This window comes from Schistocerca nitens, chromosome 9 (assembly GCF_023898315.1).
Source record: "Schistocerca nitens isolate TAMUIC-IGC-003100 chromosome 9, iqSchNite1.1, whole genome shotgun sequence".
In the NCBI taxonomy this organism is placed as follows: Eukaryota; Metazoa; Arthropoda; class Insecta; order Orthoptera; family Acrididae; genus Schistocerca; species Schistocerca nitens.
Window position 1 is genome coordinate 219,411,735 of NC_064622.1, and position 12,715 is coordinate 219,424,449.

Consider the following 12,715-nt stretch of genomic DNA (forward strand, 5'->3'; position numbering starts at 1 on the left):
GGTAGGATAGAATGTGGGGAGATGTTGGTGCACAATATATCCTCCGCTAAACACACTACCATTCGATACGGAATATCAAAGCAGATGACAGTGTCATTTAATCTTTTGATGACCTGTTCGTGTCCTGCCAGCAGTACAGGGGCAGTCACAAATTTGTGTGTGACCAATATGAGGGAGACGTTCTATGAGGAATGAGGCTCTGCTATAATTAGCTTAAAGTACTCAAGTAGCTCAGAATAAAACAAGATGTGGCGGTGTGGCGTTTGCTGTGTTATTCAGTGGTTTTGTATTTAACTAATTTGTAAATGGAAATGATAATCTTATTTTATTACATTGAGTAATTGCTAAATAATTTTTCTCCCGGCTAAAGATTTGATCAAGTTGCTAAAGAACTCCAACTTAGCGTCGTGTTAAGGTGTTGTCTGTAAGTTGTGTAAGTGTCACTAAATCACAGTTCATACAACAGATTCAATACAAACATTGATTAAGATGGAAGCAGTTATCTTCAGCAAAGTGATCATTGAAACCACCAAATATCAGCCGCGCACAACACTGACGTATGTTACCTGAAACAATATTCTTCGCAACTCGTGCGTAATTAATTTCGGCTCCATACATCAGCTAGAAAAGTTTGTTATAAGGATCGTGCTATGAGCACTGTTTTTAAAGAACCAATCTGATTCGAATCATTTTCATTAAAATGAGTTCGGGACCACCGGTGCACATTTATTTTTACACATTTTTATTACATTCGGCATTTATGTCTGAAGAGTTGCGTAATTTGAATTTGCCGCTGAGATAATTGTTAAGATGGCGGCAGACAATTGATAGAGACTTTCTACTGTTAGAGCAAATAAGTATTTTAAATGCTTATTAAACTTTACAGAAACTATACTTTCGTATTGTGCACTATTTAGACTTCATCAAGCAAACATTTGATTTGTTTCTAAAGAAAACACAGACAAAAACGCGATACAAATCACTATCATCAATGGCTGGGCTCCTTGCAGCGGAAAGAAATAATTAATACAGATAATGCTTACTGAGAGAGGAATTAAAGTTGTTGTTGTTGTGGTCTTCAGTCCTGAGACTGGTTTGATGCAGCTCTCCATGCTACTCTATCCTGTGCAAGCTTCTTCATCTCCCAGTACCTACTGCAACCTACATCCTTCTGAATCTGCTTAGTGTATTGATCTCTTGGTCTCCCTCTACGATTTTTACCCTCCACGCTGCCCTCCAATGCTAAATTTGTGATCCCTCGATGCCTCAAAACATGTCCTACCAACCGATCCCTTCTTCTAGTCAAGTTGTGCCACAAACTTCTCTTCTCCCCAATCCTATTCAATACCTCGTCATTAGTTACGTGATCTACCCACCTTATCTTCAGCATTCTTCTGTAGCACCACATTTCGAAAGCTTCTATTCGATTCTTGTCCAAACTGGTTATCGTCCATGTTTCACTTCTATACATGGCTACACTCCATACAAATACTTTCAGAAACGACTTCCTGACACTTAAATCTATACTCGATGTTAACAAATTTCTCTTCTTGAGAAACGCTTTCCTTGCCATTGCCAGTCTACATTTTATATCCTCTCTACTTCTACCATCATCGGTTATTTTACTCCCTAAATAGCAAAACTCCTTTACTACTTTAAGTGTCTCATTTCCTAATCTAATTCCCTCAGCATCACCCGACTTAATTTGACTACATTCCATTATCCTCGTTTTGCTTTTGTTGATGTTCATCTTATATCCTCCTTTCATGACACTGTCCATTCCGTTCAGCTGCTCTTCCAAGTCCTTTGCTGTCTCTGACAGAATTACAATGTCATCGGCGAACCTCAAAGTTTTTACTTCTTCTCCATGAATTTTAATACCTACTCCGAATTTTTCTTTTGTTTCCTTTACTGCTTGCTCAATATACAGATTGAATAACATCGGGGAGAGGCTACAACCCTGTCTCACTCCCTTCCCAACCACTGCTTCCCTTTCATGCCCCTCGACTCTTATAACTGCCATCTGGTTTCTGTACAAATTGTAAATAGCCTTTCGCTCCCTGTATTTTACCCCTGCCACCTTCAGAATTTGAAAGAGAGTATTCCAGTCAACATTGTCAAAAGCTTTCTCTAAGTCTACAAATGCTAGAAACGTAGGTTTGCCTTTTCTTAATCTTTCTTCCAAGGTAAGTCGTAAGGTCAGTATTGCCTCGCGTGTTCCAACATTTGTACGGAATCCAAACTGATCATCCCCGAGGTCGGCTACTACCAGTTTTTCCATTCGTCTGTAAAGAATTCGCGTTAGTATTTTGCAGCTGTGACTTATTAAACTGATAGTTCGGTAATTTTCACATCTGTCAACACCTGCTTTCTTTGGGATTGGAATTATTATATTCTTCTTGAAGTCTGAGGGTATTTCGCCTGTCTCATACATCTTGCTCACCAGATGGTAGAGTTTTGTCAGGACTGGCTCTCCCGAGGCCATCAGTAGTTCTAATGGAATGTTGTCTACTCCCGGGGCCTTGTTTCGACTCAGGTCTTTCAGTGCTCTGTCAAACTCTTCACGCAGTATCTTATCTCCCATTTCATCTTCATCTACATCCTCTTCCATTTCCATAATATTTTCCTCAAGTACATCTCCCTTGTATAAACCCTCTATATACTCCTTCCACCTTTCTGCCTTCCCTTCTTTGCTTAGAACTGGGTTTCCATCTGAGCTCTTGATATTCATACAAGTGGTTCTCTTCTCTCCAAAGGTCTCTTTAATTTTCCTGTAGGCAGTATCTATCTTACCCCTAGTGAGACAAGCCTCTACATCCTTACATTTGTCCTCTAGCCATCCCTGCTTAGCCATTTTGCACTTCCTGTCGATTTCATTTTTGAGGCGTTTGTATTCCTTTTTGCCTGCTTCATTTACTGCATTTTTATATTTTCTCCTTTCATCAATTAAATTCAATATTTCTTCTGTTACCCAAGGATTTCTATTAGCCCTCGTCTTTTTACCTACTTGATCGTCTGCTGCCTTCATCACTTCATCCCTCAGAGCTACCCATTCTTCTTCTACTGTATTTCTTTCCCCCATTCCTGTCAATTGTTCCCTTATGCTCTCCCTGAAACTCTGTACAACCTCTGGTTCTTTCAGTTTATCCAGATCCCATCTCCTTAAATTCCCACCTTTTTGCAGTTTCTTCAGTTTCAATCTGCAGTTCATAACCAATAGATTGTGGTCAGAATCCACATCTGCCCCTGGAAATGTCTTACAATTTAAAACCTGGTTCCTAAATCTCTGTCTTACCATTATATAATCTATCTGAAACCTGTCAGTATCTCCAGGCTTCTTCCATGTATACAGCCTCCTTTCATGATTCTTGAACCAAGTGTTAGCTATGATTAAGTTATGCTCTGTGCAAAATTCTACAAGGCGGCTTCCTCTTTCATTCCTTCCCCCCAATCCATATTCACCTACTATGTTTCCTTCTCTCCCTTTTCCTACTGACGAATTCCAGTCACCCATGACTATTAAATTTTCGTCGCCCTTCACTACCTGAATAATTTCTTTTATCTCGTTATACATTTCATCTATTTCTTCATCATCTGCAGAGCTAGTTGGCATATAAACTTGTACTACTGTAGTAGGCATGGGCTTTGTGTCTATCTTGGCCACAATAATGCGTTCACTATGCTGTTTGTAGTAGCTAACCCGCACTCCTATTCTTTTATTCATTATTAAACCTACTCCTGCATTACCCCTATTTGATTTTGTATTTATAACCCTGTAATCACCTGACCAAAAGTCTTGTTCCTCCTGCCACCGAACTTCACTAATTCCCACTATATCTAACTTTAACCTATCCATTTCCCTTTTTAAATTTTCTAATCTACCTGCCCGATTAAGTGATCTGACATTCCACGCTCCGATCCGTAGAACGCCAGTTTTCTTTCTCCTGATAACGACGTCCTCTTGAGTAGTCCCCGCCCGGAGACTTAAAGTTACAAATAATTATTCACTCATGTTTATAATAATAATGAACTCTATTTTCAAGTAATAATTAACAAATAATTACAATTTCTTAACAGACCTCAGTTCGATATGCGTCCGCAACTTACAAAAGCCAACCAACAAAAGGTAAAAACAAAGGAAGACAAACGCAGATCATAAAAGGAACTTACAATTATCATTGTCTTTGTATGATACACATCGATATGTCCAATTACATAATAGAACATTATATAAATAATTAATATTTATAAGTTTTCACTGTTTTTTCATACGTCGAATAGATAATATTTATAATTGTTAGAGGCATAATTTCCTCTCGTCGCACTGTAGCCAAAAATTTATCTCGTGGATGTTACAAAGAGCAACTCTTCTGATGGTGCAGACACAAAAAAATCCTATCCAGCGCTCACCTGTTAATGGAATTACAATGTGGGCGCTGCTCCCGTGACGGACGAAGAATTTGCGTAGTCCTTTCCAACATAGTGCATAACAAATAACAGGGAACAAATTATATGCTTCTACTCTGTATGCAGTCTCTTTCACTATCCACGAAATCTTCATAGAAAAAATTTTTACTTCTCGGACCGATTTAATTACGGTACTCCGATGCCAATATATCACTGGAATCAGTCACAAAACTCCAAAACATCTAGAGATATACTAAGAAGATACCTGATGTAAAATGACAACGTTAATCCAGCTGTGGTGCATGAGGATGCTGCACTGAAATTCATCGACATGAGAAATCAATTGCAGAAAACAACGTGTACCTGATTTTCAAGCATTAATCGTTTACTCTTCAGTTGTTACCAGTTGGAGGTAACGCGAAAGAGAGAGACATAGGAGATTTAATAAAGACTTCCATTGAGGCGACAAAAGCCATCGCATAGCAAAGAGTATATATACAGATGGCGTTAGTATCGTGTTCACAAGTTATAAAAGGGCAATGCATTGGCGGAGCTGTCATTTGTACTCAGGTGGTTCACGTGCGAAGGTGTCCATTGTGATTATGGTTGCACGGCCCGCCCGTTTGGCCCTGCGGTCTAACGCACGGCTTTCCGGGCGGGAAGGAGTGCCGGTCCCCGGCACGAATCCGCCCGGCGGATTTGTGTCGAGGTCCGGTGAGCCGGCCAGTCTGTGGATGGTTTTTAGGCGGTTTTCCATCTGCCTCGCCGAATGAGGGCTGGTTCCTCTTATTCCGCATCAGCTACACAATGTCGGCGTTTGCTGCGCAAACAAGTTCTCCACCTACGCGTACACCACCATTACTCTACCACACAAACATAGGGGTTACACTCGTCTGGGGGGTCCACCGGGGGCCGAACCGCTCAATAACCCTGCGTTTGGTGTGGGGCAGCGGAGGGGTGAAGTGGACTGCGGTAGTCGTCGTGGGGTTGCGGACCACTGCGGCTGCGGCGGAGACGGAGCCTCTCCGTCGTTTCTAGGTCCCCGGTTAACATAACATAACATGATATGGTTGCACGACGGGAAATAACAGAATCTGAACGCGAAATGGTAGTTGGAGCTAAACGCATGGTACATTCAATTTCGGAAATCGTTAGGTAATTCAATATCCCGAGATGCAAAGTGTCAGGAGTGTGCCAAATATGCCAAATATCCGGCGGTATCTCTTACCATGGACAACGCAGTTGCCGACGACCTTCACTTAACGACCGAGAGCAGCGGCGTTTGGGTAGAGTTGTCAGTGCTAACACAAAAGCAACACTGCGTCGAATGACCGCAGGAATCAATATGGGACGTATGGCGAACGTATCCGTTAGGACAGTGCGGTGAAATTTGGCGTTAATGGGCTATCGTAGTAGACGACGGACGTGAAAGCCTTTGCTAAAGCATGACGTCGTCTGCAACACCTCTCCGGGTCTCGTGACCGTATCAGTAGAACCTAGACCACTGGGAAACCGTAGCGAGACCACTGGGAAACCGTAGCGCCCGTAGCCTGTCCAGACGAGTCCCGATTTCCAGTCGGTAAGAGCTGATCCACAAACGAGACAGCAGATAAGTTTCTGCCTGGTACAGAGATGGTGTCAATGTCATTATACAATGGTACATTTGTAACACGACTCATCCTTCAGTTTTATGTACGAAATTTTAAAGTAGGAATGCTGCCCTTAGAGCTCTAAGTGTTTAACATTCACCATCATCATCATCTTCATGGCCTCATCATTTTTTTCTATCCCAGGCAAATTAAGTTTCTTAATTGTGGAACAGCTTTAGTGGAATTTTTACAGCTGTCACCGTTCGACGATGACTGTCTTCGACAGTGACTGAGAGGGGAATGGTAGTAGGCTTTCCATGCACGCGTCTAGGGTCCACGTGCAAAGACACCCCCACTTCCCCTAACTGATGGTAGAAGACCACTTCCACAATGTAATGTATATTTTCCTCAGGGATAAATCACTTGATACAGAGATTACAATATTACATAAATCACATAGTTACCAAATACGCTGGAGGGAAAAAAGTCGCAGCATCAAAAAATGATTCATGTAGAGTAATGAAATTTCGTAAATACATTTGACTAGGTTACATATACACTCCTGGAAATTGAAATAAGAACACCTTGAATTCATTGTCCCAGGAAGGGGAAACTTTATTGACACATTCCTGGGGCCAGATACATCACATGATCACACTGACAGAACCACAGGCACATAGACACAGGCAACAGAGCATGCACAATGTCGGCACTAGTACAGTGTATATCCACCTTTCGCAGCAATGCAGGCTGCTATTCTCCCATGGAGACGATCGTAGAGATGCTGGATGTAGTCCTGTGGAACGGCTTGCTATGCCATTTCCACCTGGCGCCTCAGTTGGACCAGCGTTCGTGCTGGACGTGCAGACCGCGTGAGACGACGCTTCATCCAGTCCCAAACATGCTCAATGGGGGACAGATCCGGAGATCTTGCTGGCCAGGGTAGTTGACTTACACCTTTTAGAGCACGTTGGGTGGCACGGGATACATGCGGACGTGCATTGTCCTGTTGGAACAGCAAATTCCCTTGCCGGTCTAGGAATGGTAGAACGATGGGTTCGATGACGGTTTGGATGTACCGTGCACTATTCAGTGTCCCCTCGACGATCACCATTGGTGTACGGCCAGTGTAGGAGATCACTCCCCACACCATGATGCCGGGTGTTGGCCCTGTGTGCCTCGGTCGTATTCAGTCCTGATTGTGGCGCTCACCTGCACGGCGCCAAACACGCATACGACCATCATTGGCACCAAGGCAGAAGCGACTCTCATCGCTGAAGACGACACGTCTCCATTCGTCCCTCCATTCACGCCTGTCGCGACACCACTGGAGGCGGGCTGCACGATGTTGGGGCGTGAGCGGAAGACGGCCTAACGGTGTGCGGGACCGTAGCCCAGCTTCATGGAGACGGCTACGAATGGTCCTCGCCGATACCCCAGGAGCAACAGTGTCCCTAATTTGCTGGGAAGTGGCGGTGCGGTCCCCTACGGCACTGCGTAGGATCCTACGGTCTTGGCGTGCATCCGTGCGTCGCTGCGGTCCGGTCCCAGGTCGACGGGCACGTGCACCTTCCGCCGACCACTGGCGACAACATCGATGTACTGTGGAGACCTCACGCCCCATGTGTTGAGCAATTCGGCGGTACGTCCACCCAGCCTCCCGCATGCCCACTATACGCCCTCGCTCAAAGTCCGTCAACTGCACATACGGTTCACGTCCACGCTGTCGCGGCATGCTACCAGTGTTAAAGACTGCGATGGAGCTCCGTATGCCACGGCAAACTGGCTGACACTGACGGCGGCGGTGCACAAATGCTGCGCAGCTAGCGCCATTCGACGGCCAACACCGCGGTTCCTGGTGTGTCCGCTGTGCCGTGCGTGTGATCATTGCTTGTACAGCCCTCTCGCAGTGTCCGGGGCAAGTATGTTGGGTCTGACACACCGGTGTCAATGTGTTCTTTTTTCCATTTCCAGGAGTGTATGTCATTAACATTGCAGAATCCCAGGTTAAATAAAGCATAAGTCATTGAAATTCTGAAATGCTGGTGCTTTAATAATGGGTGTAAGCACCAAGAACTTGAATGCAAGAATAAAAACGTGCATGCGTTGTATTGTACAGCGGATGTCAGTTTGTAGGGTGTTGTTCAATGCCTGTCGCACTTGGTAGGTCAATACAGGGATGCTTAATGTTGTCTATGGATGTCGCTGGAGTTGTCGTCCGATGACGTACCATATGCGCTCGATTGGAGGCAGAACTGGAGATCCAGCTGGCCAAGACGACTCGTAGACTCTCGGTAGACCATGGTGAGTTACAATAGCGATTTGAGGGCGAGCGTTATCTCGCTGAGAAACAACCCCTGGAATGCTGTTCATGAATGGCAGCTCAGCAGATCGAATCACCAGACTGACGCACAGTCTTGCAGTCAGGGTACTTGGGATAACCAAGAGAGTGCTTCTCCTGCCGCACGAAATCGACCTCAGACCATAGCTCGAGGTATGGCTCCAGTGTTTCTAGTTCACAGACAGATTGTTTGCAGGCTGTCAACTGACCTCCTTCTAACCAACATACGGCTATCACTGGCACGGAGGCAGAGCCCGCTTTCATCAGGAAACACAACAGACGTCCACCTTGTCCTCCAAAGAGCTCTCGCTTGACACCATTGGAGTTGCAAATGGCGGTGGTCTGGGATGAGTGGTCTGCAGGGCAGGAGGCGCCTGACTAGGAGCTGTCCTTGAAGTAACCGATTTGTAACAGTTTTTTGTGTCACTGGTGACAACTGCTACTCGAATTGGTGCTGCTGAGTAGTACGATACTCGAGACCCATCGTCGAACACAATGGTCTTCCGTTTCGGTGGTGCCGCATGGCCGTCCGGAGCCCGGTCTTCTTGCTACCATACATTGTCGTGACCACCGCTGCCAGCAATTATATACAGTGGCTACGTTCCTGCCAAGTCTTCCTGCATTATCACAAAAACAATAACCAGCCTCTCGTGGCTATTACACGAGCTCGTCCCACCGAGTGAGGTGTTTATTATGGCGTCTTTTTCACCTTAAAGGCATTTTTTGAATAACATCAACTTTCCCAGCCAACGGTGTTGCCGCAGTGGTAGCACCGGTTCCCGTCAGATCACCGAAGTTAAGCGCTGTCAAGCTGGGCTAGCTCTTGGTTAGGTGACCGTCTACTCTGCCGAGCGTTGTTGGCAAGCGGGGTGCATTCAGCCCCTGTGAGGCAAACTGAGGAGCTGCTTGATTGAGAAATAGCGACTCCGGTCTCACAAAATGACATACGGCCGGGAATGCGGTGTGCTGAACACATGCCCCTCCATATCCGAATCCAGTGACGCCTCTGATGTGAGGATGACACGAAAGACGGTCGGTACCATTGGGCCTCCATGGCCTGTTCGGACGGAGTTTAGTTTTAGTTTTATAAACATTCGAAGTCCAATCTCTAAGGTAACTAACGCTCACGACTATTTCAGGGTATGTTTAAAGCAAATCTGATTTGAATCCTCATAGAGGCGCTAGTAACGCCATTCTCATGCGATTGGCGCGAAATTATAACAGACATCACCCTTCAGATGAAGAAACACGACTACCAACTTTCGTTTATGTCGTACAACTCCTTCTTGGTGTTCCGATTTTTCTTCCCTCAGTGTATTTAATGCACTGTAGACTTTTATTGCATAACTTTCATAATGTTTCTTTTATAGTAAAGAAACAGTCTACTCAAATATAATTAACAGAAGTTATAAAGCACTTAATGTACTGTAAATAATTACAGTGAAATATTATTATAGAATACCGTTAAAAAAGAATAGGCAGTGACATATATTTATGTGGCTGTTGTGTGTTACGTTAAATTTGCCGTCTTTTTCGTTATTTTTGATTTTGGACGCTTCATTGCCAAAGGAAATTAATTTTCTGTGATGTGTTTTCCTCCACTTTCAACAGTTCGAAAATGACTAGATGAAATCAAACGCGGTCGTGCATCTCTTGAAAATATTCCATATGAAAGGGGTCTCTAAACTGCAACCGCAAGCGGAAATGTCACAATGTGATATTAGCCTGTAACAGTGAAAGAAATAGCTGTCGGCTTACACAGATCAAAAGGAGGTGTTTAACACGTGGACACGGATAAGTACTTGTGGGAAACATACTTTGCGCTATGATTGACGTGTTTGTAGAATAATGACCACAAGAAAATTCGAAATGAATTCGTCAGCATTGTTTTGGCCTTTTAAAAAGAATCCAACGGTTTTAGATTGATACCTGTGGATCGAACGTTTGTTCGCCAATTCATGATAGTAATGAGAGATCTATGTAGTGGATGGAAGTCCCTTTTTTCTTCAGTGGATGTTGCTGCCAGAGGAATAGTCATCTTGTTTGATTCCTTGGGAATGGTAGTGGAAAGAGAGAACGTCAGCATCGGTCATCTTTTTTGCATTGAAAGTCTAGATTTCAACTTAAAGTGTGTTTATCATCAATGAGTTATAAGTAGTCTAGTCTGTAGACTGAACTTAATTATAAGGACACATTCCAGTATAACTCAGGTAAGTACGAGCATTGAGCTGGAATAAAGCTTGTACATGCCTGAGTTGGACTGAAATGCGTCACCATAATTAAGTTCAGTCAACATGACTAGTTGTAACCCACTGATGATAGCTTCACTGTCAGTTTAACTCAAGATTTGCAATGCAATAAAAAAGGCAGACGACATTACGGTCGATACTGATCTTTCGGTCAAAGAGAAATCATACTTAACTGTTACCTTCAAACATAGGTAAACAATAGCTCGCGAACCCTATGAAACTATACAAAATAGTCAGGCTATAAAAATACTCGACAAGATACCTGGGTTGCAAAAAGTGAATCGTGTTTGGGCAATGGAAACACTGAAAGATTTAAAATGCATATTGATGGAACAGTAGGCCTACTCACTGGACGTTGTACTCCCTGATCTTCACTGGTCCCCCAGCTTAAAAAAAAATGGAGGCTGGAAAATGAATTAAAATAACCATGGAGATATATTTTGGCGAGTTTCAAGTATCAAGTATCGGGAATGGAAGATAATCACTGGGAAAATCGTGGGCAAAATGAAATATATACACGGTACATCGCGACAGGTCGACAACCTTTCTCATTGCCTTATCTCCCATAAAAAACACGATATAAATGATAAAGACATGGAAGATGATGTGGAATCGTAATAGCAGCAGATTTTCGGAGGAGAATCCACTGATGCCGCAAGGTGGGCGGGGGGAGGGGGGGAGGGGGGGGGGAGCGAGTTTGGAGAAAGGAAGAGAGATGATAGCAACACGTTAAATACTTAAATACCCTTCATCACACACCACGAGCTGCCTGCGGAGCTCAGATGCAGTTGTAGCTCTGAAAGAAGAACGGAGAAAACAGGAAAACAGCCGGGGAAGGACGCTTTCCCTTCAGTGAATGTGTTGTGTTCCTTAATATTACGAGAAACGTGTGTACAGGTGATGAGGTTCACAGGTCGCTAGTTTCGATGCTGAGTATATCTGCCCTGAGTCAAATTTATGATTCAGATAAAAACATCGCCAATTACGTAGCTTTAAATGAGTTTGACAATAGGTGAAGTCTAATTCGCTGATCTTTCTCTGTCTCGATATACTGGAGTGACCAATAAATTTAGATCACGTACGTGCAGTCGCTTTGCGGGCGGGTGGACAAGCTTTGATGCCTGCCGCAGAGTAACGTCGTCCTTCTTGTGAGAGAGCAACGGGATGTGTACGCTCCGCCAACAGTAAATTCTAACGGGTAATAAACCTGCGCATAATTTTATAGACACTGGGAGTGCCAGCAAGCGTCGAGGCTGTGGAACAAGAAAGACCAAAGCGTGTGGCCAAGTGTGAAAATTACGGCGCCCTCCGCCAAGGCGCGAGCACCGTGGGAAGCATACTCCGTGTATCTGGGAACTGGAAGACCTGTTCACCCTCACGAAGTGTTAACCCAGTCATAATAAATGCAGTAATATTTGCAGCCATCTCCTAGAATGAGCTTCTTAACAGGAGGGTGGCTTAACAGCAAAGTGAATACGTCGTCATCGGAACCGGAGCACTTTCTGGATGGTAAAGGAAACAAATCGTGTCCCTTTTGAAGATTCTAATCTGCCATTTGCCTCATGAAAGCTAGAGAATCTAAGAAAGGCCTACATCTAGACGCTCCGTTGATCACGGACGTAGGTCTAAGGTCTTAATCACATTTTCAGGTAGACCTCTTGATTCGGCTACGCTGTAGTGTACGATTTTAAAGAATAACGACAGTATTCAGAAACGTCTCCACCAGTAACGATTCTGTAATACATCATTTCCTAGCCGCCCAGGTGCTCTATTCCTGTTCCTGTATTGTAATCGCCTCAGCATGTTCCTGCGACAGAGTGAATGATGCTTTTGTTTGGCATGAAGATGATGGGCTGGAGTTTGCCTTTTTTTATTTTTTATCCTTCCGAAAGGGTGCCGTTTGGAGCAGCCTAGGTGGTGTTGTGGGTCACAGAACCCAAGCCTCCTGTGAGCTGTTCGGCCTGGCAGGTAGCAGGGTCCACGGCTCCCCAAAACTCTGAAGCTCGTTTTACACTAGACGTGCGACTCTGACAAGAAAGTCGTTGTCTACTGCAGCGCTCCATGCGGTAGAACGCCCAACCACAAAAAGGGTTTATACGATACATCTCTGTCAGGTCGTCAGTTTTACG